This window comes from Electrona antarctica (assembly GCF_951216825.1).
Source record: "Electrona antarctica genome assembly, chromosome: 14".
In the NCBI taxonomy this organism is placed as follows: Eukaryota; Metazoa; Chordata; class Actinopteri; order Myctophiformes; family Myctophidae; genus Electrona; species Electrona antarctica.
This window is the reverse complement of record NC_136795.1, coordinates 29,990,986-30,018,592: the sequence shown is the minus strand read 5'-3', so window position 1 is coordinate 30,018,592 and position 27,607 is coordinate 29,990,986.

Here is a 27,607-nt window from a genome sequence, read left to right as displayed (position 1 = left end):
CAGCTAAATAAGTAAATGCATTCCCCCCAGTTGGGTTTGTTTACCCACCCAGAGCGAACTGTGTGGTCTGCACGGCCTTAACAGCCAGGCTGCTCTGGTGGGGCACAGACACAGGACAAACCATCAGTAATGGTAAGAGTTTCAGTAGGCCAGGCTATCAGACGAAACACGAGCGCAGCCAACACTGAGTAAAAACTTTACCTTTGTAAACACTACTATCATATGAGTTGCAGCAACTCCTTTTCAAGGGAGTCCTCCAAGGTGAATAGTGCTAACTATAGTTGTTTGTGTGTTTCCAGGCATGTGAAGCCCAGACCAGGCAGTTCTTTGGCAGCACCACACACACACATGTTCAGCTGTGCCTTTTTTGCCATTGTGCCATTGTTAAAATTGTTAATAAATGATGTGCAGCCCAGACCAGGCAGTTCTATGGCAGCACACACACGTGTTCAGCGGTGCCTTTTTTGCCATTGTTAATAAATTAAATTATGTGCAGCCCAGACCAGGCAGTTCTATGGCAGCACCATACACACACACACACACACACACACACACACTGGAAGGAGTCGGAGCCTCTGCACACCAACTTCCACCAAGATGGCTAAAAGAGGGAAGACCGGTCTGGGCTGTGGCTCAGCGGACCAGGCACCATGGCTGATAATCCAGTCTGGCAGTGTGCGCCGGGTTCGACTCCTGATCCCGAAGGCCTTTACTGCATGTCACCCCTCCATCTCTCTCCCCATTTCCTGTCAGCCTACTGTCTGTCCCTCCATATAAAATAAAGGCAAAAGCCACAAAAAAACATTAAAAAAAAGAGGGCAGACCAACAAGAAGGACGTGAGTAGCCTATTGACTTCATGTGCTTATAATAACATGCATCGTGCATTTACAAATAGTGTCTGCTAATGTGCTTGTCCTAGCGGTTCGCGTTGGTGGAAGCTAATATTTGTAGTATGTCTGGGGGTGAGAACTGCTTTGTCGGGCATGAACAAACAAATCAAATTAACTAGTTATTTTTGGTGAGCAAACCAACCGGGGTCACTTCCGTGAACGATCAGTTCTGAGGCCAGCCGTTCATTTGCGAGTCCGAGGACGGGATTCTCATTTAACAGCTAGCAAATAGCAACATGCTAGCGATTGTTTGATAAATCTGCAATACATCCTTTACATTAATCGCCACCAGGAGTATTAAAGAAGGATCCAAAACACTGCGACCGGATGTTGTGTGTGTGGTCCCACTCTGGTGTTGTCTCGACCGGATGTTTATCTCTCGCTGGACGATGTGACCGCTATGTTCCGTGCAATAAGTATTGTTTTCACCTGAAATGCCGACGGGGATTTGGAGATAAAAGCGACTGAAAGCGTGCGCGTGTGTGCACGCGCAAATAAAGATTGCGCAGTCCAGTATTGTGGTGGTTGTCGACTATTAACGTAGGCTACGTTTTTCGGCGCTATTTAAAACCCTTAGAGCCCCGATGACGGAATTGACGGATTTAATCAATAAATCCAGATATCCCGTTGACGGAATTGACGGGCTGTCAATCGGGAGCCTAATCGGGACCTTAATGTAGCAAAATTTAGCATTTTTTGGCTAATTTGGCTAACGGCAGATGTAATGTTCCGAAAACCGGCCGAGCCGAAATCTGTGCGTGCATGGTCGATCACGCACGCGCATGATTGCGCATGCATCGCTGCGTAAAATGCGATGTTTTGGGCTTGATTAGAGCTTAATTTGACTTAGTTATGAAAAAGACGATGATAGCTTAGCATTCCGGACATCTTTCATTGTGGCACACTAGCAAAGCTACTACCGGATATTTTGATCCAAACCGGATGTGGTCATCGTTCACTCGCTCCTTTTGGTCAGAATCGGCACAATGGTGACGTTACCGCCACCATCAGGTCTGATTGTCCCAATACTATAGTCTTGCCCCGTCAAAATGAGATATAGTGTGTAAATCGCGGATTTTTCTTTTGGCATTAAAATGATGATTTAAAAATATGAATATATGTCACAAAAGGGCTGCAATTGGGGGTGGCACCCCAAGGGTTAATTTAACCACCTGACTACTAATAACTATACCCAAATGACCCATCTACCCATCATTTTGAGCTGCTCAATAGTGTTTAATAGACATCTGCCTGGCAGATGTATATCACTATGTTTAACCAATGCTATGTCTAACCAAAGGATGCCTCCCGCTTGGAGGAGTGCCATGCTCACGGTGTAGTGATTCTTAACAGCTTTAAATGTAAGCTGTCCCATTTGTCTTGATTTATAGTATCGGTGGGTTTACAAGGCTTGCCACATTTTAGGACACATTCATAGGACATTGTGTGCTTTGTCTTTCATTGGGAGGGAATTGGCTGTATGAACGTGTGCTAATTTACCACTTCAATCATGTACTTTTTGAAGAGAGTTAAAAACACTGACAATTTTATATTCTTATTTATTATGAACCATTATTACTATTATCTATTTTCTATTGCAAACTGAGCCAGGGGTAGGGCTTGCTAAGCACTATGCTTCTCCCCTTTTCCAGTATCCTGGACACTTTGATATATAGGACTCATCACTGTACTCTGTACGCCCTAGTGGGTTGGTACTAGCCTGGTTAATAAACCAGACCGAATCAGCCGTTGGCAAAAAAAAGTTGCCTACCAGCGGATTACGGTCTGGCGAGGCTCAGTAGCACGCCTCTTTCCTACAGCAGAGAACAGGTCGGACCAATCGGGACACGGTATGCAATATAGGCGGGCTTTGGTACAGTGACGTTCAATGCTTGAGACTTTTGACTGACAGTAGCTCTGACCAATTGCGTCAAAGAGAAAATGTTCCCCGGGAAATGAAATCCAAGTGGAGCCAGCCCAGACTGATATACCGCGACAGTGTTGTGTGATATTAGTCTGGCTTATTAGCCAGGCTAGGTTGGTACTCCTTAACGTCTCGCAGGTTGCTACATTGGTAAATTCTCACTTATAAAGCCATTCTTGGTAATCTCCCACGTTACATTGGTTCTAAATTTGAACTTGTCCAAAACTCTCTACGTCGTGCCCCCAACAAAATCTGAGGCTTGCTTATTTCGGACCCTGGTCTTGGATTGACCTACAGACCAGACTCAAACTGGCTGCTGTGATTCCCCTATAGTGAGCTTTAAAAGGATTACCATGGTCACACTTCCCATACACTGCTCCTGCTTTGACGTATAGCAAATGTTTGCTTGCTTTTTAGTCTACTAGCAAATTTTGTTGCTTAGTTTTTTATTTATTAGTCCTTATTGGCCGAGTTATTAAACGTTCCTGTTCTCTCTTTGAGCTTAGTGGGTACTGTATTTATGAGCATTGTATGTCTGTCCTGTTTTTTTGTTGTGTATTTTTTGTTACTTGCAGAGCTGTCACTTGACTTGTGTGTCTTGACAACTTGACAACTTGTGCCTTGGACTTTCCTTTCTCTAATGTGATTGTTTCTTGCTCATAGGCCTACTGCACTAATGCACATTGCTATTTTGTCAAGTACTAACACAACCTCCCATGACAAAGTTCTACAAACAAACAATAAAAAACAGTGCAAACACAGGCCTTAAATAGACAGGGATTAACAGGACACAGGTGAACTAAATCACTAAATCAACACTTGGATAGGCTGGGGGACTAAGAGGACACAGGTGGAAACACTGACAAAATCACAAGACTGCATGGTTAGACAAGGCAGGTAACAGTAACTAGGCAGACAGGAAACACTGGGAGAAATACTACAAAATAAGGGTACCAACAGAGTAACAGAAAACCAAAAACAGAACATTGGGAAACTGCAAATCAGCAACTACGCAAAAATTGACTTTATTGACCTCAGAGATTACTTGTGTGTACTTATACTGTTTATTATTCAACTCATCATGAGCAGAGAGCTTTCATTAGAGCCTAATATGAAGGCTCTGTCTGTGACGGTTAAAAAAAAAAGAAAAAAAAACTTTTGGAGCTTATAATTGGCAGCCATCTTGCATTTGAAAGTCAAAAATAGGTCAAATCATTATATACACACCAAATATGTATTCCTTGACCATAATCTCTGAAACCATGTATTGTGCACCATGGTCAAACCATTTCATTTTGAAGTTTCAGCGTAAAAACGCTGGTTCGAAGTTTCTGAACCAATCAGAGTGTTGCATCCCTTCAGGCGATGGGACGATAGCTCTGCTACATGCAGGACGCATGGAGTGTGTTTGTTATTCAACTCATCATGAGCAGAGAGCTTTCATTGATAAGAGCCTAATATGAAAGCTCTGTGACGGTTTTGAAGAAAAAAAAAGCTTTTGGAGTGTGTTTGTTTACAAGTCAGATAGTCGTCCAGCTGTACCAGTTTACTGCTATGTGGCTTATTTCTACGCTATAATGTTTTCAGATACATATTTTAGCATGATGATTAAGTTTAAACCCAGTAATACACTGTCTGGATGTCATCTTAAATGAGATTAAAAAGTAGTAGTTTGTAATCAAAACCAGCTGTGTTTGGAGGACGATGCAGCAATGGGAATCAAACGTGTGCAGTATATGCCCCAACATTTTATTTACCTGCTATAGTGTCAAACCCTTACCCCTGTGTCGGATCTGTGGTTAGACTGGCATATTTACCGATACCGATATGAACCGATATGACCAAATAAGGATACCGATACAGTATCGGGACATCTCTAGTTTTCAGATACATATTTTAGCGTGATGATTAAGTTTAAACCGAGTAATACACTGTCTGGAACTCTGGATGTCATAATCTTTTCAGCATATTTTGATTTAGTCTTAGTCTTTTGAATAACACACATTTAGTCTTTAGTCCCATTTGTCTTCTGAAATTATTTTGTTAGTCTAGTCTTAGTCGACGAAATATCAAAATAATTTAGTCTTAGGGCCGATTCATACTCCTATTTTACCGCTGTAGTGCCGAAATGATTTCGGCTCGTCAGAAATTTTCAGTAGCACCGAGGACGGTACCTGCCCCCCGAACCTCAAATGACGTCACATTGTAGGCTCTACAGAGCCGAGCCGAATACAGACACAGATTTATAGTTTTAATATGAAACATGTCTCATTTTATTTTTAAGTGGTGCAACCACTTCATTAAGGATTAAGGATGTGTGTCTGTCCCTGGCTGGGTCCCTGGCTGGGTCTGTCCGAGCACGAAAATAGCGTTTGGTTTGTTTTCACAACCAAGTGTCACTGTCACTGTTGCGCAGCCTAACACACACATATACAGTTAACACATATTAACTGTATATGTAGACTTAGATAGTATTTTAAACAGACTTATAGCTTGTTATGTAGACAGCTCTAGAATTGCACTTTATGTAGTCATAGCACTTTATAGTACACATGTATAATATATTATATAGTATAGTATGTATAGTTTACATAGATACTCCACTGTTACGTTCTTAGTTTACGCATGATTCATGATAACTACTTTTTATACATGTGATGTATGCCATGCTTTTTGTTTTTGCTTAATGTAAATCGCTCTGGATTAAGAGCGTCTGCTAAATGCCTAAATTGTAAATTGTAAATTGTATATGATGATTTCGGGTGTGACAGTACAGTACAGTACAGTAGAGGGGCCCCCTGGGGACCCCCACACGGTAACTGGCATTTCTCAACAATTTCGGACGCGGGGCAGCTCCGGTTAAAGCCAAAAAAAATCCCAAGACTGAAAATTTTCAGACCAATTTTCAAACGATGTGGCGAACCCACCAAATTTGCATCGATCTACCCCTGTCCTAGACAGGGATAAAAGTCTGTGTAAAATACATCATAAATTAAAAACATGGTGCGCACAGCGCACACCAAACTTTGGGGTTGTAAAATGATGTTTTCCCAAAGTTGCCTTTACCGAATGTCTGTCAAGCCATGCTTCATTTTATAGAAGCAGCTTTTGAAGTTATGTTGTATTATATTGCTAGTCAGGCCAATCAATAAATACTCATTGAAATTACTGTAGGGCTTGACTTTACAGCCACATGGTGCATAGCAACAGTGTGTTAAAGTAAAAAAAAAAACAGAGGAAGACACTTATAGGCATGTATGATGTAGCCTTCAGTAGTCCATTATGCACCTTGCATTATAAGGTTGCAAGTGAGAACAAAAGTAAATTACAAGAGAACCCATTGGTTTGGAAACTAAAATGGGATACAGTGATAGGTGGGCAGTGGGCACTATATAGTTTCCAGCAACGTCTGGACACTTTGGCTATTTTGTCCAAAGTGTTATTATATTTGAAAATGAATGTGCATGGTACATAATTATCATTGTGCCTAAATTCATTAGCCTGTCTGTTCTAAGCAATCCAGCCCCTGCCCATAAATACAAGAACCATTGTGTAGTCTGTAGTTGATCACTGTCTTCCCTGAAAGTTCCATTCTATATTAATATTATATTGTTCATTAATCTAACATTAGTATTCAGTAGAGTTGAGCAGGAGAATGTAGAGGCTGGCAGACAGGAGGACAACCACCGATTCACGCAGCTATACGGCTACTACTAGGGCGGCTAATAGCTAGCAGCTAACGGCTCCTAGGCTAGTAGCCAGCTAGAGAGTGCTGCTTGTTATGCAACGAAGCAATACACATTTGCGTTGAGAATAAATCCTCCACAGTATCACTGCTCTAAGCTAATTTAAAAGAAACCCTCTGACTGCAGTTACTGTTCTGGCCTGGGTAGAGGGAAATATGAACGTATTTAGGCTCTCTCTGTCAGCACTCAGCAAGCACCTCTCTCTGAGCGCAGACGCATGCAGCAGAGGGCTGCAGAGAACATAGACTGGGGAGTGGGAGCCTGGGAGGGGCGAGCGCGCACACTAGCTTCTTAAAGAGACAGGCTGGATTTTGTCTGTGCAAAATCAAAAAGAAAAAGTGCAATTCTCAGAAGAACAAAACACCATTTTGGCTGTAATGCCGTTGCACATTGTACCTACTGTAGTGCAATACTTCTGTTAGTAAAACTGCTAGGGCTAGGCTACAATGCCTTAGTGTGCAGTTACTGCAGTAGTACAAAATATCTGCTCTTATCATTGAGAGTCACAAATATAGTATTCAATATCACAAACAAAGCAATGCTATGGTGAGTGTAGTAGGAGATCTCAGTAAGAACGCTGGACACAGTGTTTCCTCTCTGTCAGCAGTATGAGAATGAAACAACAAGCCCGCGCTCTCTCACTTGCTCCCTCTACAGACATGACCAATCGATTACCAACACCAAGTGTGAAGTAGTAGATTACAGATGCACTGATCTATTCTGACTCTGTTCTCCTTTTAACTATTTAATCTCCTTCACAGAACATGTTTACATTTATTTAATGTCACAAAACGGTTTACATTTTCAGAAGGCTCATGAGACTTAATCTCCTTCACAGAACATGTTTACATTTATTTATTTGTTGTTAAATAAATTGTCCATCTAAATACCCAACGAATCAAGCTAAGAAACAATGTAACTGCCATGACCAAATCAGCTAAAAGTAACTTCATTAATGATAAAGCACAGGAAAACAAAAACAATCCTCATGAGCTCTGGAAGCTACTAAACAATCAACTAGGCTATGGTCAGAAACTAAAAACCAGATTTTCAAACATAAACATCAAATCGGACAACACTCTCATCACTGACAACCTTGATGTGGCCAACTACTTGAATATCTTCTTTACAAACATAGCAACAACTCTGGTTAACAAACTGCCCTCCCACTCTGGGCTCTTTGGTGTAGAGCACATTACAACCTTCTACAGAAACCTAGGTGTTTGTAAAGACGATTTTAAACTAGTTATGGTAACAACTGATGAGGTAATTAAGAAACTGAGTGCCCTCCAACCCCACAAGGCCACAGGCCATGACAACATTCCCTCCAAATTTCTCAGAGACTCAGCCATCTCTATAGCTCCAATCATCACCCACATAGTAAACCTCTCCATCAAACAGGGACAGGTCCCCCAAGATTTCAAACTGGCCAAAGTAACCCCCTTGCACAAGAAAGGGAGTAAATTAGACCCCGGCAACTACCGCCCTATTTCTATTCTTAGTTCCATCTCGAAAGTGATGGAAAAAATAGTCTATGAACAGGTTGAAAAGTATCTTGCCACTAATAAATTATTGTACGAGTTCCAATCTGGCTTCAGAACATCCCACTCCACTGACACATGCCTTCTCTATTTGAGCGACCACATCAAACAAGAGGTGGACGCTGGCAAATACTGCGGCATGGTCATGCTGGACCTCCAAAAGGCTTTTGACACCGTGAACCACTGGTTAACAAGCTAAAAGCAATTGGTTTCGATAGCACATCAGTGAGCTGGATGCAATCCTACCTGGAGGGGAGAGAACAGATGGTGGAAGTGAACGGAACACTGTCCCCCCCCCTCCCAGTGAGCTGTGGCGTTCCACAAGGAAGCATACTAGGGCCTCTACTGTTCCTAATATATGTAAACGACATGACTTCAGCTTGTGACTGCAACTTGTTCCTGTTCGCAGATGACTCAGCACTGCTGGTCTCGGACAGGGACAAACTGCAGGTTGAAAATGCCCTCAGCTCTGAACTCGGTAGAATCTGCACCTGGCTCGCTGATAACAAACTATCTTTACACCTGGGAAAAACTGAATCCATTCTCTTTGGCTCTATTAGTAATCTCAGCAAGGCAAATGGCTTCTTGGTTAGAGTGGGTGACAATGTTATAACACGTAAAGATGAAATTACCTACCTAGGTTCCATCCTGGAGGCTAATCTTTCCGGTGATAAAATGGCCACCAACGTAATCAAAAAAGTCAACCATAGAACAAGATTCCTCTACAGGATCTCCTCACTGGTCAACAAAAACACCTTGAAGACCTTAACAGGAGCCCTTGTACAGGGTTTCTTTGACTATGCATGCACCTCCTGGTACCACAGCACCTCAAAGGCCCTTAAAACCAGGCTCCAGACTTCCCAAAACAAACTGGTCAGGCTTCTACTTGATCTAGCCCCCCGAACCCACCTCACCCCTGCCCACTTCGACAGGCTGGAATGGCTTAGGGTCGACGACAGAGTACAGCATCTTGCAATGGGTCTGGTCCACAAGATTCGATACACCACCAAGATACCCATGTACCTGTCTAGATACTTCCTTAATGTTAACGAAGTCCACACCCACAACACCAGAGGGAGTGCAACGAACCATGTACAACCCAGATTCGGCACAAACAAGGGACTAAATTCTTTTCGCTCCTATGCCACCAAAATGTGGAACGCCCTACCAACTGTCATTAAGACATGCGAATCCCTTGACTCCTTCAAAACCGCTCTCAAAGGGCACCTACGGATGGCTGCAATTCGAAACTGGCCCCCGTAAAATCTGAATCCCCCCCCACCGCCCCCCCCTTTTTCCCCCTCACTGTATATGTTTCTTTTCCCTTTTTACCTCCTTTATGATGAATTCCTGTTCTGTCTATAGAAGTGTCTATTTGTACGTCTCTAAATGTTTTGATGATTTGAACATGGTGGACCCTATTGGAAACAAGTGTAATGCTTAATTGGGTCGTCCACTCACAGTTAACAGCCTTTGTATTGAGTTTGTGCTTAAAATGTACTGTAATTCTGCAAACTGTTAATAAATTCTTCAATCAATCAATCAATCAATCAATCACTGCCATGGATCCCAGCTATATCACTCTATCACACACTCCCCTGCAACATTAGATGTCGTCCCGACATCACATTTACGAACAAAGGTTCTCAACCTGGTATCAGTTTCTTATATTCAAACAGTCCAAACCCTATTTCATGTCTAGTATCCCTGCAGAAAGAAGGGTTGGTAAATCTGGAATGGGTTCGGCCATATTGGCATGAGTTGCGTTTCTCTATATTGGGGCTGATACTGATAAAACACTCTATTGGCATGTGCTGCACTATAGCATGATTAGAGTTCTCATCGGGCCTGAAAATTAAGGCCCGGCCCTACCCTACCCTAACTGGGTCGGCCCGAGGTCCGGCCCGACCCTAACAATTACCATAATATCAGGCCCGAAAACCCGAAAAAGCCCGAGTGAAAAAAAAGAGAAAAAAAGGAAAAAGAAAAATGCCACTATATGGCCGCGACGCCGTGGATTATTGAGACGACCGTGTCAGAGAACGCACTAATAGTCTAGTCGCCGAAATAAAGGATTTATGTAACTCACGTTAATTGGCTGATAATGTTCCATTTTCAACATTCTAATGGTTTCCAGCAATTTCCAGGGGTGAGTAAACATCTTCTGAATCAAAGTAGCAGCGATCCTCTGAAGTGACGCAGTTAATTATGTCCAATAGGCTACTGGCAATATTATGACAATTGTCAACTTGGCTATAATCTACTAGGTTACTGTATAGTTTACATTAATCATTGCCTCTCAAACCCACATACCACGCGTAATGTGCGTTGCCTAACCAAAAGAACAGACATACAAACCATCAACATGCCGCTCGATGGCGTGTCGAGTCTGTCGACAGCTTGCAGATCTTTTATTTTGGGCAGTGGGCACACAACGAGGCGCGCTGCGCTACGATGGGGAAATTAAATAGCTCAGCTGTACAGCGCGCTGCGATACGATTTGTAAAGCAAATAGCTGTAGCCTACAGTGTGACTGTAACATTGCTTGGTCATCATGTAACTATATTACGTGCAGGCGCTTTCATAGTTATATGGAGCATTTACCGTTGATTAGGTAGCCTAATTTAGCTTATTCACCCAGCTGGGTTCAACGAGACAGCAGTGTCTCGTTAAGCCCCGACGTTTCCAAAACGAGCTATTGCGGATAAATCGATGGTCTTATAAAACATTTAAGCATATGGCAAGTTGACTTAATAAGTTATATAGTTGATGCTGAGCAGTAAGCAGCTCATTTGGTTGGCAAACCAGAGGCCAGCCAGCGGTAGCAAGTTCAACAACCACCGTTCTATTCTGTCACTTTGGTGCGCTGCTGCTGATCATCGCCTCCTCCTCCTTCAGTCACATATAGTATAATAGCCTAAACTGTAAAAGTTAATCGCCAACATTCACCAGCTCAGCCCTCTTCATATTGAATAAATACATTACACAAACAACATAATTGTTATTTTTGTTATAAAAAAAATAAAAAATCACGGAAAATCACAGAGCCCGAGGCTCGGCCCGGCCCGACTAATTATCGTGCATTTTGGGCCCGGCCCTACCCGAAAATGTCGGGCCGGGCCGGGTTCGGGCAGAGATTGAGAACTCTAAGCATAATGGGGTGCCTAGTTGGTCATAAGTAAAGGTTTTAGGGGCGTGTCTTTCTCTACTCGGCCTGCCATGCACTCGTTCTCCCTCATCTTCGCTTGAACTTGGACATGGGGATATGGGGTTTCCATACTGGGCTTCTTCCACTGGTTGTACATCATTACTAGCCTGGTATCCAGCCTGCTTCGCTACGTTCGGCGGATTTTTTTTTCTCTCTTCGCTTATCAGTCTGGAAAGCCTCCCATTGGGAGGTTTTGCAGAACTACACTAGAACTACATATGTTACGTAGTCAACGTCGTTGCTGATTGGATGTTGTTCCAACGAATGAGAGTAGCGTTAGGCAACCTACGTCATCAGCCAGCGCCACCCTCCATGCTTTCGCTGCGCAGTAGCTGCGCTTTGCTATGACGTCTCACTGGTGCTTTGTCCCGCCCCGCACCACAGACCAATCAGAAGCCACGTTAGGTTTCGAAGCTTTTGGCATGTCCCGCCTCCCTTGGAGATAGGAGGCTTTCCAGACTGATAAGCGAAGAGAGAAAAAAAAATCCGCCGAACGTAGCGAAGCAGGCTGGATACCAGGCTACATCATTACACTGATTTTCATCTTCCAGCTGCACATAGTCATCCCATGTCTCAGACTCTTCCGTGTTTGTTACAGGCCTTTCCCCAACCATTGGCTCGTCAGCACTCCCAACAGGTGTTTCTTGTTGCCCTTGTGTGTCAATGTCATCAATAGCCCTTTCTGCATTGGGTACTTGACGCTGCACCACCGGCTCATAATAAAAACCCCATTCATCATTGTCACATTCCTCTTCCTGGCCCGTGTTTTCTGAGACTGTTTCTGTCCTTCTTTCCTTTTCCTTAGGTGCTGCTTTTGGCTGAACTTCCAACGATAAGTGATCACATGGTAGCAACAAGTTGCGATGCAAGATTCTCAATCTTCCATTTCCATGCTCAGGTTTCACTTCGTAGACCGGGATGTCTTTTCCAACCTGGCGGACCACCACATGGATGTGGTCTTCCCAATGATTGCGAAGCTTTCCAGTGCCTCCTCTTGGTGTCAGATTTCTGACCAGGACACGATCACCAAGATGCAACAATGAGCTCCTCACTTTTTCATCATAGTGTCTTTTACTTCTGTCTGTTGACGTCTTTGCATTCTCTTGCACTATTTCATATGCTTCCTGCATTTCTCTCTTCCATTTCTCCATGTATGCACGATGGTCTGCTTTTCCTGTCTCAGAGGTAAAACCAAACAGGAGGTCAATGGGTAACCTTGGGGACCTTCCAAATAGAAGGTAAAACGGGGAGAAACCTGTGACTTCGCATCGTGTGCAGTTATATGCATAGATCAACTTGTTCAGGGATTCTTTCCAGTTCGTCTTCTGCTTATTGGTAAGTGTCTTTAGCATTTGCAGCAATGTCCGGTTAAAGCGTTCGACTTGCCCGTTTCCCTGCGGGTGATAGGGTGTCGTTCGCGATCCTGCTACGCTACAGTTCTTTTTCAGCTGATTCTCAAATTCGCCACCTTGATCATGGTGGATCCGCGCTGGCATGCCGAACTTCAGGGCATAATCGTTGAATATTCGTTCAGCAACTGTTTTGGCAGACTTGTTGGTGGTGGCGTAAGCCTGTGCAAAACGAGTAAAGTGATCAACAATCACCAATATATATTCGTAACCAGCTTTACATTTGTCCAAGTGGAGGAAATCGATCGACACAAGTTCAAATGGCTGCGTGGTGACAATGTTGGTAAGAGGTGCCCGTGTTTCTCTGCATGGTCTCTTATGCTTCAGGCATGAACAAGTTCTAGCCACATAATGTTCAATTTCCTTTTGCATGTAGGGCCAAAAGAATCTGTCCCTGATCAGTGATGTTGTTCGATCAATGCCTTGATGGCCCATGTCATCATGCAACTCCTTCAGTACAGTGGCCTTATACCTCTCAGGTAGTACAAGCTGTGCTTTGTTTGATGTTTTCCTGTGGAGAATGCCATGCTCATCAATCATCTTTCCCATTCACGCAGTAGACACTTGCTTGGCTTACTGAGGGCATTAATTGCATGTCCTGGTGGCTTGCTGTCCCTCAGTTTGCACTGCATTATTAGACCAATACTCTCATCATCTTGTTGTGCTTGCTGAATCTTTTTAATCGAGAACGGTCTGTGTGTATCTTCACTCAATGCCGTACATTGAAGATCGGTAAGTATCAAGCAGATCCATGGTGAGTTGGAGTCCTGAATTTCAACAGCTTGCTTTGTTGCTGCCACACAATCTGATGCTAACTCTTCTGTACACTGTTCTATCACCTCCTCAATATTCACAGGCATTCTCGACAGACTGTCGGCATCCACATTTTCTTTCCCTGGACGATATCGGATGGTGAAATGAAAGTCAGCGAGCTCCGCTACCCATCTATATCCAGTTGCATTGAGCTTGGCACTTGACAGGACATAAGTGAGTGGATTATTATCCGTGAACACAGTGAAAGTCGTCGCATAATACAGGTAATCCCTACATTTTTCTGTGATTGCCCACTTCAAGGCTAGGAATTCCAACTTTCCTGAGTGTAAATGATAATTTCGTTCAGCTGTGTTCAGTGTCCAGGAACCGTAGGCTATCACTCGGAGTTTACCTTCTTGTTGTTGGTATAAAACTGCCCGAGGCCTTGATTTGACGCATCAGTATGGAGGACAAATGGCTGCGAGAAGTCTGGGAATGCGAGGATTGGAGGCTCAACCAGACAATCTATTAGCCGCTCCAATATGACTTGATGTTTTTCAGTCCAGACAATTGGTTTGTTTGACGGCACTCCTTTACTCTTCCTCGTCACCCGCCTGGTGTTTGTCTTAAGTTGTGGCACATTGTTGTCTTCCGTTGCTTTCAGCAAGTCATAAAGTGGCCCAGCGATACGGGAAAAGTCCTTTATGTATTGTCTGTAGTAGCTTAATAGTCCCATGACAGTTCGTAGCTCTCCTACGTTGCTCGGTCTCTTATCTTTCAAGGATCGCACAGCAATAGTGTCAGCTGGATCGACTTTACTACCTTCGGCCGAAACGACTCTTCCCAGGTAGCGCACCTCTCGTTTAAACAACTCACACTTGCTCGGTTTTAGTTTGATCCCATATTTCCTCAACAGCCGAAGCACTCTTCTGACATGATTTACATGATCCTCAAATGATCCTACAGGCTCCATATCTTTCAATGATATGCTCAACTTCAGTTTCTCGACACATCTAATGTCATTGTCTGATTCAGAGAAAGATGAACGTTCTTCATGAAGCATAGTCTGTACTATTTCTCGTTCGGGCTCACCCAAGTGGCTGAGGTCAATTGGTGGACTCCATTGAGTGTCAGTAACCAGCTCACCCTCTGCATTCACTTGACTCACTGACACTGGGGGTCGGTGTTTGGGCTTCTCTAAAACAGTATCTGGATACACAGCCTGTAAGGTGCCCACAACAGTTCTCCCTGCCAACTCAATATCATGATCAGTGGGTGTAACGAAGACTCTGACTAGGACGTTGGGCTATATGATATATGACATGTTTAGTATGACAATCCCTATATTTGGGCCGCCCGAGCCGACCTAGAGCTGATATCAGATAGATGCGGTAGAACCATATATGGATAGATCTAACTGGCTTAGTCATTATGACAAGCCTGGTCGTCGGAGCATATATAAAGGGTAGGCCTCAGGGAGAAGGCAGAAGTCAAAGCATCCTGGTTTAAGTTCTAACCGGACACCACTGCGAGGGTCCTAAGCTAAGTAATCAGCAATACAGCCTTGAGCTATTTTATATGGTCCTTCTTGAGTACGGATTAGGGCTTACCGCAGTAACGGGATGCTGAAGTCTTCCAGACACATACGAACCAAGGTATCTGGCTTTACAACCCATATACCTTGAGTAGCCAACCCCTGACTCAGTGGCAAGATTCTAACCAGATGGTAACCCAGTTGCTGCCAGAGTCTGAACACTCTGGCAGTCCTGGCTGCTCCGCAGGTGAGCAGCAGTATCTCGAAGTTGTGAGATCCACTCTGTTGCCGCCAGAGCATGAACGCTCTGGCAGTCCTGGCTGCTCCTTAGGTGAGCAGCAGCGTCTCGAAGCTGTGAGATCCACTCTGTTGCCAATAGAGCCACGCTCTGGCGGTCCTGGCTGCTCCTTAGGTGAGCAGCAGCGTCTCGAAGCTGTGAGACCCACCCAGTTGTCGCCGTCAGAGCATGAACGCTCTGTCGGTCCTGGCTGCTCCATAGGTGAGCAGCAGCGTCTCGAAGCTGTGAGACCCACCCAGTTACCAGAATCTGGATGCCAGAATCTCGGAGCCGTGAGACCTCCCCGGCCTTTAGAGTCAGAGAGCACTGGTGATGTGCAGGAAAGAGAGAGCACTGGTGATGTGCAGGTAAGAGAGAGCACTGGTGATGTGCAGAGCACTGGTGATGTGCAGGAAAGAGAGAGCACTGGTGATGTGCAGAGCACTGGTGATGTACAGGAGAGAGAGCAACCATTGACAGGGAACGCCCTTCATGGGTGGCATGTGATTTGATCTTGAGGTTTTTATGACCCACCGTAACATCAAAGGAAGAAAGCGCGAAGCTTGGACGCCCTCAATGGGGTGGCTTGAATGGCTGACGTTTGCTGTTCAAGCCTCAGTATGCTCGTATTGGGGTGGCCTGAGGGGTCTACTGTTCAAGCCTTCTTGATATGGTACAGATTTCCATGGGAAATCTGGGGGTGGCAATGAACGAAGGCTTTCACCTAGAGCTTCATGTGTCATCGTGTAACGAAGGCTTTCACCTAGAGCTTCTGGTGGATATCATGAGAGCATTGTCTGGACAGCATGATGATGCAAGGGCATCGGAGCTATATCAACCCTCCCATAGATGTTGGAGCAGTCGGAGGACGGCAGAGGCTTCGTTCACCGATAGGATATCGAGATGAAAGTGCAAGCTGACAGACCAGAAGTCCAGGTTCATAGGGACCGAAGTAGTCCAGCAAGGAGGCTGGACGGTCACTCTTGCAGAAATGACCATGAGCATAACAGTCATCATGCATGGTACGGTAGTAGCACCCAATTCTGCCGATCGTACACCAAGTAACCAGCAAGACGGCAAGAAGCCGTATGTCAGTACTGTAATAGCGGCACACACCATCTTGGGGTATGCGGCAGGATCAAACGACTGAGTTTAATGGCGAAACGAGATTTGATATGACAGATGAAGCTGTGTTATCAGCAATGGACGTCGTCATGCAGGCAAGAAACTGTAAACTACAGACTAGGAGTGAAATGTGGTGGAAGGCACCCTCTGGCTCTTCACAGTATTAATAGGAGCCGGACCCGGTTGAACCGGAGAGCAGATGAACCTTTGCGGAACCCTAGGACACCTAAGATCGGGACGGGACAGGATTTACAAGAGGAATTACCGCAGCCAGCAATCTTGACTATAGCAGGAGAGTCCTTGCATGTGGGCTATCCACCGCCTAAAGGGAGAAATGTCATGTTAAAGGTGTGCAAAGTTCTAATTTGCAATTGTGGCAAAGTAATGGAAGTATATGCAGTTCTGGATGATGGTTCGGGGCGAACCATTTTGTTACACACAGTTGCCAAGCAGGTCGGATTGAGGGGTCAACCTGAAGAGTGGCGTATCAGAATCATGAGAGATCTTCAAGTTTTGCACGGGGTGGCTGTATCTTCCGAGGTATCTCCTGCCGTACAGCCAAACCAAGTCATCCTATACTACCTTGGCGGATCTTGTTAAGGATACTGTGACGCAACAAGTTGGGTCACCCTCCCCCGAGCCTACAGCCGACGAGTATCAGAAAGCTGAGTTGGCCCTGGTTAAGCAGATCCAGGATGACTGTTTCGCCAGTGAGACTACCCAACTGGCTTCGGGAAAGGCATTAGCTAAGAATAGCAAACTAATCACGCTCTGTCCGGAGTTCGACAGCACTACCCAGCTCATTCGGGTAGGGGGACGACTTCGCCATAGTGAACTTTTGGACCCAGACGCGATACATCCCATCGTACTTGACCCCAAGCATGCGATTACCAAGTTGATTATCAAGGACTACGACGAGAAACTGCGTCATGCAGGACCAGAGCGAGTGTTTGCTGAAATCAGACGAAAGTATTGGATACTGAGAGGAAGAGAGGCCGTTAAACGATATCAGCGAGGTTGTACTGGGTGTCGCACTTGGCGAGGGACTCCAAACATGCCCAGGATGGCTGATTTACCTCCTGCAAGATTACGTATCCACAAACCAGCATTTTACTCTACAGGAGTAGATTGTTTCGGGCCATACTTCGTTAAAGTAGGACGCAGGAGGGAACGACGCTGGGGGATCATCTTCAAATGCATGACGACTCGTGCAGTCCACATTGATCTTCTCTGCAGTCTGGACACGGATTCTTATCTGATGGCATTAAGACGTTTCATTGCGCGTCGAGGAAAACCATTCGAAATATTGTCCGATCAAGGAACGAACTTTAAAGGAGGGGTGCGTGAGCTGGAGGAAACATTTATGACCCTTCAACCTGAAATTAAGGCACAGTTGGCCAAGCAGCAAATTAAATTTGTATTCAATCCGCCCAGCGCACCTCATTTCGGAGGTTGTTGGGAGAGGGAAATCCGATCTCTCAAGCAGGCCTTGCAAGTAACATTGGGTGCTCAAACAGTGTCAGAAGAGGTTCTGCGTACAGTTCTGGTTGAGGTGGAAGGGATTCTGAACTCCAAACCTTTAGGTTATACCTCATCGGATGTAGCTGATCCCGACCCTGTGACACCCAACATCCTCCTCATGGGGAGGCGAGATGTGTCATTACCGCAAGTTCAATATGATGAGTCAGACATGTTGGGAAGGAAAAGATGGAGACATAGTCAAATACTGGCGGATCACTTCTGGAAACATTTCTTGAGGTATTACCTACCTAACCTTCAGGTACGGCAGAAGTGGCAAAAGGAGACGACGAATATTCAGATTGGAGTTCCGGTGATGATCGTGGATCCACAGCTACCTCGGGCCCTTTGGCCTATTGGAAGGATTTCCCAGACTATTTCTGGTGCGGACGATAGGATTCGAACGGTAGAAGTGAAGGTTGGAGATCGGACCTACCTGCGACCAGTGGCTCGAGTAATCAGTCTTGCTGCCTTCAACTAACTAAATTGAATGGCTTGGGCCCACATCACCGGTGTAGCTGCTGGGGATAGCATAGCGACTGGGGCTACATCTATCTTCCGAGGTATCTCCTGCCGTACAGCCAAACCAAGTCAATAATATTGAGGGAGCATTGATCGCCAAATAGCTTGGATTGTGAGCATACACAGATCGTCAGCAGACTAATGGAGAGAGATTAACATCTTTGAGAGCCTCCCTTGCTGGATAACTACCAGGCCTGGCCTGTTAGAACCTAGCCGAAAGAAAGGACAATTGTCTGAGTCTTCTGGATGCGGTATAGATTTCAACGTGAAATCTGGGGTGGCTGTAACGAAGACTCTGACTAGGACGTTGGGCTATATGATATATGACATGTTTAGTATGACAATCCCTATATTTGGGCCGCCCGAGCCGACCTAGAGCTGATATCAGATAGATGCGGTAGAACCATATATGGATAGATCTAACTGGCTTAGTCATTATGACAAGCCTGGTCGTCGGAGCATATATAAAGGGTAGGCCTCAGGGAGAAGGCAGAAGTCAAAGCATCCTGGTTTAAGTTCTAACCGGACACCACTGCGAGGGTCCTAAGCTAAGTAATCAGCAATACAGCCTTGAGCTATTTTATAGTGGGGTTTTGGACATCAAGGACAATGTAAGGTGGGGCCCCACTTCTGAGGGTTACCAAAGTCTCACAAAACTCTAGGCCTTCAGCCCACTGAGGATTTATGTCAGGCTCAAATACTAGTGTGGTAGCCTTCTTCAATGGCCATGTCTGTGCTTTACAATCAATCTGAACAGAGGTGTGTTTTGGGACAGTGACGTTTTCTTTTGTTGTCCTCACAACATAGTCACATGACTGTTCTGCTCCTCACAACATAGTCACATGACTGTTCTGCAGTAACCAGATCAATGAATGCTGTGACATTTTCTCTCTCAAGACTTGGGAACGCCGCTCTCAATGTCTAATGCAAGTGTTCTCTTTTCATAGTATCAAGTTGTTCTGTAGCGCTGGTTTTTACTATTTCCTCAATGGCATTAAAGCCTAAGATGGGCTGTGAAAGACATCCGCCTTTCATCACTAGCATGGGGACAACAAGTTCTGTGGGGTCAGTTCCCTCTGCAGCTAACCCAAAAGTGACCTCAATGAAACCCTTATATGGCATTCTCCCTCCATTAGCGGCTGTGATCTTCAAATCCCCAGGGGCATCCAGTAGTTCAGACACATCTCTTAACTGCGCCTGTGGCAAATTTGTGTTTTTCCACTCTTCATCAACAATACAAACTTGGGAGCCTGTATCCCATAATGCTCTGGTTTTAAGACCTTGTATGTAGCATTCAACTATACAGCGTTTTCCGACCAGACCAACAAGACGAGGACGGCTGTCCTCTTTTTCTGTGTAGACAGATTTTACTTTTGGGTGAGAGTACTGGTTGCACCGTTTTCTATGTCTTGGCCAATGCTCAACTTGACATGTTTTTGAGCAATAAGTGTCATTTTTACATGTTGCACATCTCATAAGCCTTTGGTCTCTCCCAGGGACACCACAGTTTGAGCAATATAGTTGGGACATTATACTGTTGCTGGTTACTCCCAGTCCCGTGGGGGTAACCCTTACCCGTTTAAAGGACCCTCTTTGTCTTGTCTGGTTCCTCTCACCCTGCAGCCTGCGATGAAATGTTCGCTACTACCGCATCTGTAACAGTGGGTGCAGTATTCATTTCCACTTTGCTGGCAGCCAACACATCTGTTCTGACGAGCCCGATTCTGGGTCGGATATTGCTGTGGTGAGAACCTTTGCTGATACTGTGCTCTCTCTTCTCTTCGTCCTGGGGAAGGCCAGTAGTGTTGTGGGGGATACTGGAACTGGGGAGGGGGAGTGCATTCCTGCGCTACTGGGGAGGCCAAATACTGTGTTTGTGCTGGGTTAGGCTGGCGGATAAACTCTTTGATTTGTGCAACCTCAGCGCCTATGTTTTTTAATAATGCCATGTCAGAACGCATTTATTTTAGTTGATTTAGTACATCAGGATGAGTTTTGTTGGTGGGTTCCGAGTTTGAGGGTTTATTTTTTTTATCTGTGTCATCAGACTGGACTGTGTGCACAGAGGTTGGCCGCTGGTCGGTAAGTAGTTTCCTTTTATCCTGTCTTTCTGTTTCGTTTGCACATGCAATGTTTAGCTTTTCAAGGAGTAGCTCATCACTAGCTGAAGGTCGCTTCTAATGCTATCATTTTTCAGACCTGTGAGAACGGTATGGAGAAACATCCTCTGTACAAGGACAGGATCATATTTTAGACCAGACTCTGCTTCCTGTGAAGCGAATAGTATTTTTTGTCTTAAATCTAGGGCCCGGATAAGGAAGTTTTGTGGCATTTCCTTACTACTTTGGACCTCGGACGTGAGCTGTTTATACAGTTCTGTTGCTCCCTTTTCTTGGTAATGGGACCTGAAAATTCTCCTCAAAATAGGTAGTGTAAGGTTGATTTTTCCCTCCAGGTAACTACGTAATTGTAAGCCTGGTGCAATTGCCCTGATCACTGCATCAACTATTTCAATTTCAGGAAATCCCTTGTTGATCCCTTGCTCAATTTGGTGGGCTAGACTGGAGAATGTGAGTTTATCTTTTTGCCCCGGTTCGCCAATTTGGCCTGATATTTTGAATTCTCTATTCCACTGTAATGAAACATGCGGTTGGGGGACAGAGGCAAGGTCCTTAACAACATTATCCTCCCCCCCACTGGTTTTGTTGGCTCTTTGGTTTGATTTCTCGTGTAGTGATAATGATAATGTCAATTTTAACATCTCAAGCTCTTTTTGCAACCTCTCAGTTTCTGAGGGTTGAACAACCTGTTGGCCCAAGCCTGTCTCTTTTGCACCAAGGGATACCTGTTTTTTTTCACTCATTTGTTCACCCTGTCTTAACACAGTAATTTTATCTTGCAGGCAAAGTAACTCTGCCATACCCTGGTCCTCAAGTTCAAGTACCCCTTCTCTCTCTAAATGTCCTGTGACATGGGCGATGAGAGCAGAGCGACATTTCCCTTTTACATATTCACGCTTTGAACCAGCAATCGATAGAAAATCACAAATTTCAATCAAGGCATCTCTTCTCAATATATATAGAGCACCACCAATTTCTAATTTCAACTCCTCTAGTGCTGAGGAGCCCGTGTCAGTGTCTGAATCAGACATCTCAGTCGCTGGCCTGTGGAAAATGTTAGTGCAATAAAATACCTTTTTCTTTGTAGAATAGACCACACTGTTCTCTGACCTGTGGATGTCCGTGTGATTCAAAACCCTCTTTCCACCGAATAGGCAACACAGTTCTTTGGCCCGTCGATTCTGTTGTGTAGAATTTCTTCCTCCACAGAATAGGCAACACAGTTCTTTGGCCCGTCGATTCTGTGGTGTAGAATTTTGTTCTTCACAGAATAGGCAACACAGTTCTTTGGCCCGTTGATTCTGTGGTGTAGAATTTGTTGTTTCTCCACAGAATAGGCAACACAGTTCTTTGGCCCGTCGATTCTGTGGTGCAGGATCTTCTTGCAGGAACGGCAAAAAGTTATTTGGCACGTGGATGTTGGCGTGGTGTGGCACCTCCTTGCAGAGTCGATAACACAGTTCTCTGACACGCAGACGTCAGCATGGTAGTGTAGCTTTTCTTTGCAGAATTGACAGCACAACTTGTGAACCCGTGGACATCAGTTTCTCTCTTTGCAGAGTGAACACAGCTTTCCTGGCACCAGTGGTTAACCTCAGATTGCATACAAGTCTCTCTACGCAGTTGTTGAACCACCACACACTATCGTCCACCCTGGTTGGTTGTAGATGAAAAATGGTTGAATGTTGATCGGGGACGTCTATCTTAGACAGCTGGCCCTCGTCGCATTCATCCCGGCTCGAGCCCCCAAAATGTAGTACCCTGTAAAAGGGGAGATCTCAGTAAGAACGCTGGACACAGTGTTTCCTCTCTGTCAGCAGTATGAGAATGAAACAACAAGCCCGCACTCTCTCACTTGCTCCCTCTACAGACATGACCAATCGATTACCAACACCAAGTGTGAAGTAGTAGATTACAGATGCACTGATCTATTCTGACTCTGTTCTCCTTTTAACTATTTAATCTCCTTCACAGAACATGTTTACATTTATTTAATGTCACAAAACGGTTTACATTTTCAGAAGGCTTATGAGACTTAATCTCCTTCACAGAACATGTTTACATTTATTTATTTGTTAAATAAATTGTCCATCTGGATCACTGCCATGGATCCCAGCTATATCACTCTATCACATGAGCATCCGACTGACACTGTCTGCTACTCTTCGAACATCATGAACAAAATCAATACGTTTTGAAAAGAACAGCTAAGTGGAGTGCCATTCTTAATTCTCAAATGTTCAAATGTAAACATACAGTGGGCCTACATACCGGTATATATATATATATATATATATATATCAAAACCAAACAGAAAAATGGTAAACTGCAAATCAGCAACTGTTAAACATTGACTTTATTGACCTCAGAGATTACTTAGGCCTATGTGTACTTATACTGTTTATTATTCAGCTCATCATGAGCAGAGAGCTATCATTAGAGCCTAATATGAAAGCTATGTGACTGTTTTAGAAAAAAAAAACAAGAAAAAAAACTATTGGAGTAGGTTTGTTTACAAGTCAGATAGTCGTCCAGCTGTACCAGTTTACTGCGATGTGGCTTATTTCTACCCTATAATGTTTTCAGATACATATTTTAGCGTGATGATTAAGTTTAAACCGAGTAATACACTGTCTGGATGTCATCTTGAACGAGATTAAAAACGGAGTAGTTTGTAATCAAAACCAGCTGTGTTTGGAGGACGATGCAGCAATGGGAATCAAACGGGTGAGCTTAATTTGTATTGGCTTGTATTGATGTGGGCATCGACACATCATCACGCAGCATGTTTTCGTTTTCAGGAAGTCATTAAAATTAATTTTATGGACTTTTTATATAAAATTACACAAAAATGAAAGTTCCCATTTTGTGGCATCCATTGTTGGGTATGCCCATATGTAGCTCTGGTCCATAGCCTTCTACTGCTTCTACGATTCTGCCCTTCAGTATAAGGCTATGGGACTTTCAGATTTAAATCTCAAATCGAAATCAGACCAGCCTCTCCTCTTTAGCGTATTTTAAAATAACGTTTTTGCTACTCACCAAAACAAAGGCGGGTTGTGTCATTAGAAAGCCTACTTTCCTTAGTGACCGCACTCTGAGCCCCCACAACACGTATAAACGGTACTTTTTGGGCAGAAGGGGATTTTATTTCACCGGAGGGAAAATATTCTCTATGAGGCAGTTCTCTGGGCAATATCGGTAGAGGGCGCAGCGGAATAACAAAGTATTTTTTTTCCGGTGGAAACAAAATCCCCTTTTGGCCAAAAAGTACCGTTTATACGTGTGGTGGGGGGCTCAGAGTGCGTCCACTAAAGAAAGTAGGCTTTCTATTGACACAACCCGTCTTTGTATTGGTGACTCGTGAGTAGGTCAAACGTTCGTGAGATTTCCACTAAAGAGGAGAGGCTGGTCTGATTTCGATTTGAGTTTTAAAACTGAAAGTCCAATAGCCTTATACTGAAGGGCAGAATCGTAGAAGCAGTAGAAGGCTATGGACCAGAGCTAGCCCATATGATGACCACGGATGTGGTCTAAAAGTGTGAAAAACGTATTTTTAATTTCACTAGGTCTTTAACCCTTAGAAGAGCAAAGACGCCAATTGGCGTCTTTGCTTATATTCCGTAAATGAGCAATGACGCCAATTGGCGTCTTTCTATTTTCTTATTAATCTAACCATATTAATATCCTCCGGAGCGCTGTTTAAATCCCTGAGCTTATATTCCAACTACATTACCCATAAAACCCGTGTCACGTGACACCCTGCATCCTTTGCTATAAAACCTGGCCACCCCCCCGGGATCTGCGTGGGGAAGACAGTTTTGGAGTAGTCTATGGTGCGTGTCGAAAGTGAGTGAGTAGTATTATATTGATTGAGCGAGTTTTGTAGCAGTAGTAGTAGTAGTAGTGATAGTAGTAGTAGTAGTAGTAATAGTAGTAGTTAGTTGTAGTAATTTAGGTTTATATTTAGTTTAGATTCTTTAGTTAGTAGTCTGTTGTCTGTCTGTCTTTGTCTGTCAAAAAAAAAACAAAAAAAAAAACAAAAAAAAAGTGTCCGCGTCTTGCCGTCTTATCTGTGTATAGTATAGCTTTAGATCGTTAGTTTAGTGTGTTTATTTTTACCTGTTTAGTGTGTGTCTGTCTGTTGGTTGAGTGTTGGTTTGTCTGTACGTCTTGTTAGTTTATATAGTAGATTACGAGTGTAGTCGGTCAGTAGTCAGTGTCAGAGTGTAGTTCGACATGGCGCCAAAAAAACGCTCCAAGCGTCCATCTCCCCTTCCCTCTACCTCCACTGGTGGTGTGCGCCAAACAACCATGGAGGAACATCTCCGCATGGTCTTCGTCGGGAAGAAGGGCCGGCCCCGCAATCCTGATCCTCTTCCACCTCAGACCGACGAGGAGTTGTCTGGTAGCGACGGAGAGAAGCCAGGAGATGCGGTGGTGCCTCTTGTCCCCCCCGGGCCTGATGCTAAGCCCCTTGTCCCCGATGTCGAGCCTACTGTCGTCCCCGATGTGAAGCTCTTGTCCCCCGTCAAGAAGAAGAGCAGGCAAGCGGCTTCGCCCGGTCCCCAGCCCGGTGGCAGCGGGTTGCAGGATCGCGGCCTTCTCGCATCTACTAGCCCCAAGCCTGCGCCCAGTGTTAGCGGTCCCTCTCCCCGGCCTGGCTCGAGCGACGACACCGTGCTCCGCCGATCTACACGGGTTACGAGGTTTTCCAAGGGGTTTGTCGCCCCCCCCCCCCCAATCTTCCTCCGAAGAGGACTTTGAGCCGTTTCGAGACAGCGATGGAGACGAACCGTCCCCCGATGAGCTCGATGGTAAGAATCTTATTGTCTGAAACATTGTTACGAAAAATGCCAACACATTGTAGCCAACACACATCAAAGCAAAGCAAAGTGTCCATCGTTGTATCCCCCCCCCCCCCCACTGCTACAGCGGTGGAGTCCTAAGCGAACCAATGGGGCTTTCAAATAGATCTGTATTGAGCTTGCATGATGATCAAATGAACGTATTGTACCGTGGTTTATATGCTATATATTATGAGAAATGTTCCATTACTTTTTTCCCCATCTATTCAGTATTGTTTTATCGTTTATTATGATCCCTGTTTTTTTGTATTACTTTTCCGCGCCGCTGGGGGAAGGGTGGTGTAATGCAGGCCGCAAAGCTAAGCTAATTCATTATACTACTAAATCTATATAATATTGCGCTTGCATGATAATCAAAATAGTGTATTGTACCGTGGCTTATAGGCAAAATCATATAAGATGATCGCTAGAAATAAATGATTTGGATTATGTAGCATGCACGATAAAACTATCATATAAAAAATGTATTTTGACGATGACGAAGGTTTTCAGGAGGAGGCCGCCATCATGCGGCATGCCCGCATGATGGCGGCACCTTCGTCAAACCTTCGTCATCGTCAAAATACATTTTTTATATGATAGTTTTATCGTGCATGCTACATAATCCAAATCATTTATTTCTAGCGATCATCTTATATGATTTTGCCTATAAGCCACGGTACAATACACTATTTTGATTATCATGCAAGCGCAATATTATATAGATTTAGTAGTATAATGAATTAGCTTAGCTTTGCGGCCTGCATTACACCACCCTTCCCCCAGCGGCGCGGAAAAGTAATACAAAAAAACAGGGATCATAATAAACGATAAAACAATACTGAATAGATGGGGAAAAAAGTAATGGAACATTTCTCATAATATATAGCATATAAACCACGGTACAATACGTTCATTTGATCATCATGCAAGCTCAATACAGATCTATTTGAAAGCCCCATTGGTTCGCTTAGGACTCCACCGCTGTAGCAGTGGGCGGGGGGGGATACAACGATGGACACTTTGCTTTGCTTTGATGTGTGTTGGCTACAATGTGTTGGCTGAAATGGATCAACACTGAATAGATGGATGTGTTGGCCACAATTCGTATGTGATTGGCTACATTTTTGTATGAAGGAATGTAATTGTAGCGTGCACTCCAGCTAAATGATTATTTATTTGTACATATTTAGAACCGGGTGATGAGGAGTGGCACGATGATGAAGATGAGGTGAACAGTGATGTGGATGGAGGTGAGTAACTAGAGAGCTAAATAACTTGTGGATGTGGCTAAAGTCTGTCTGCATTTGGCACTATGGAGAACGCTACACCATGCCTCTAATTGATTGAAATGGTTGTTGTTTTACAGATGATGAACAGCCCATCATCTCGACAGCTGCAGATGCTGCCCCTGTGCCCATGGAAGCAGGTATAAATACAATGCACAGAACAAAATCATGTATATCATTTTATAGTCTCATCACATGTTACAGCTCCACCAGATGTATTCTACATGAATAAAAACAATGTTTTTTATGCTAATAATTGTGTATTCCTGTAATTTAGGTGATGCCAACTCAACGGCTTCGCCAGGGTGGTCTGCTGGTGGGTGGGAGCCACAGGACATCCCGTTTACTGGAGAGCCGGGTGTTCACTGTGACCTCAGTGCAGAGAGTGATCCAGTGGATTTCTTTGAGCTGTTGCTGACCGATGAGCTGCTCCAGTATATTTGCGATGAGACCAACAGATATGCAGCGCAGTCCATCGCAATGGTGTGTATTGTGTATATTCCACATTGATGTTTTCCCAAATTGATGACTTTGTTGTAATTTCTGCAAATAAATCTAACTTATATATCTATCTATCTAGATCCAGGACCCACTCCCACACTCCAGAGTGAAGAAATGGACGGATGTCTCTGTGATAGAGCTGAAGAATTTCTTCGGGCTCTTTTTCCTGACGGGCCTTGTGAGGAAGCCAACCATCGTGTCATACTGGTCCCGGCGTAAGGCTAATGAGACACAGCAGTTCAGGCGCACCATGAGACTGGACCGGTTTCTGCTGCTCAAGCGGTTCCTTCACTTCAGTGACCAGGAGACTCCAGACACAGCGGACCGCATGTACAAAGTCAGATATCTTGTGAACTACCTTCTGGCCCGGTTTCAGTCCATGTACACCCCAGAGAAGAACAT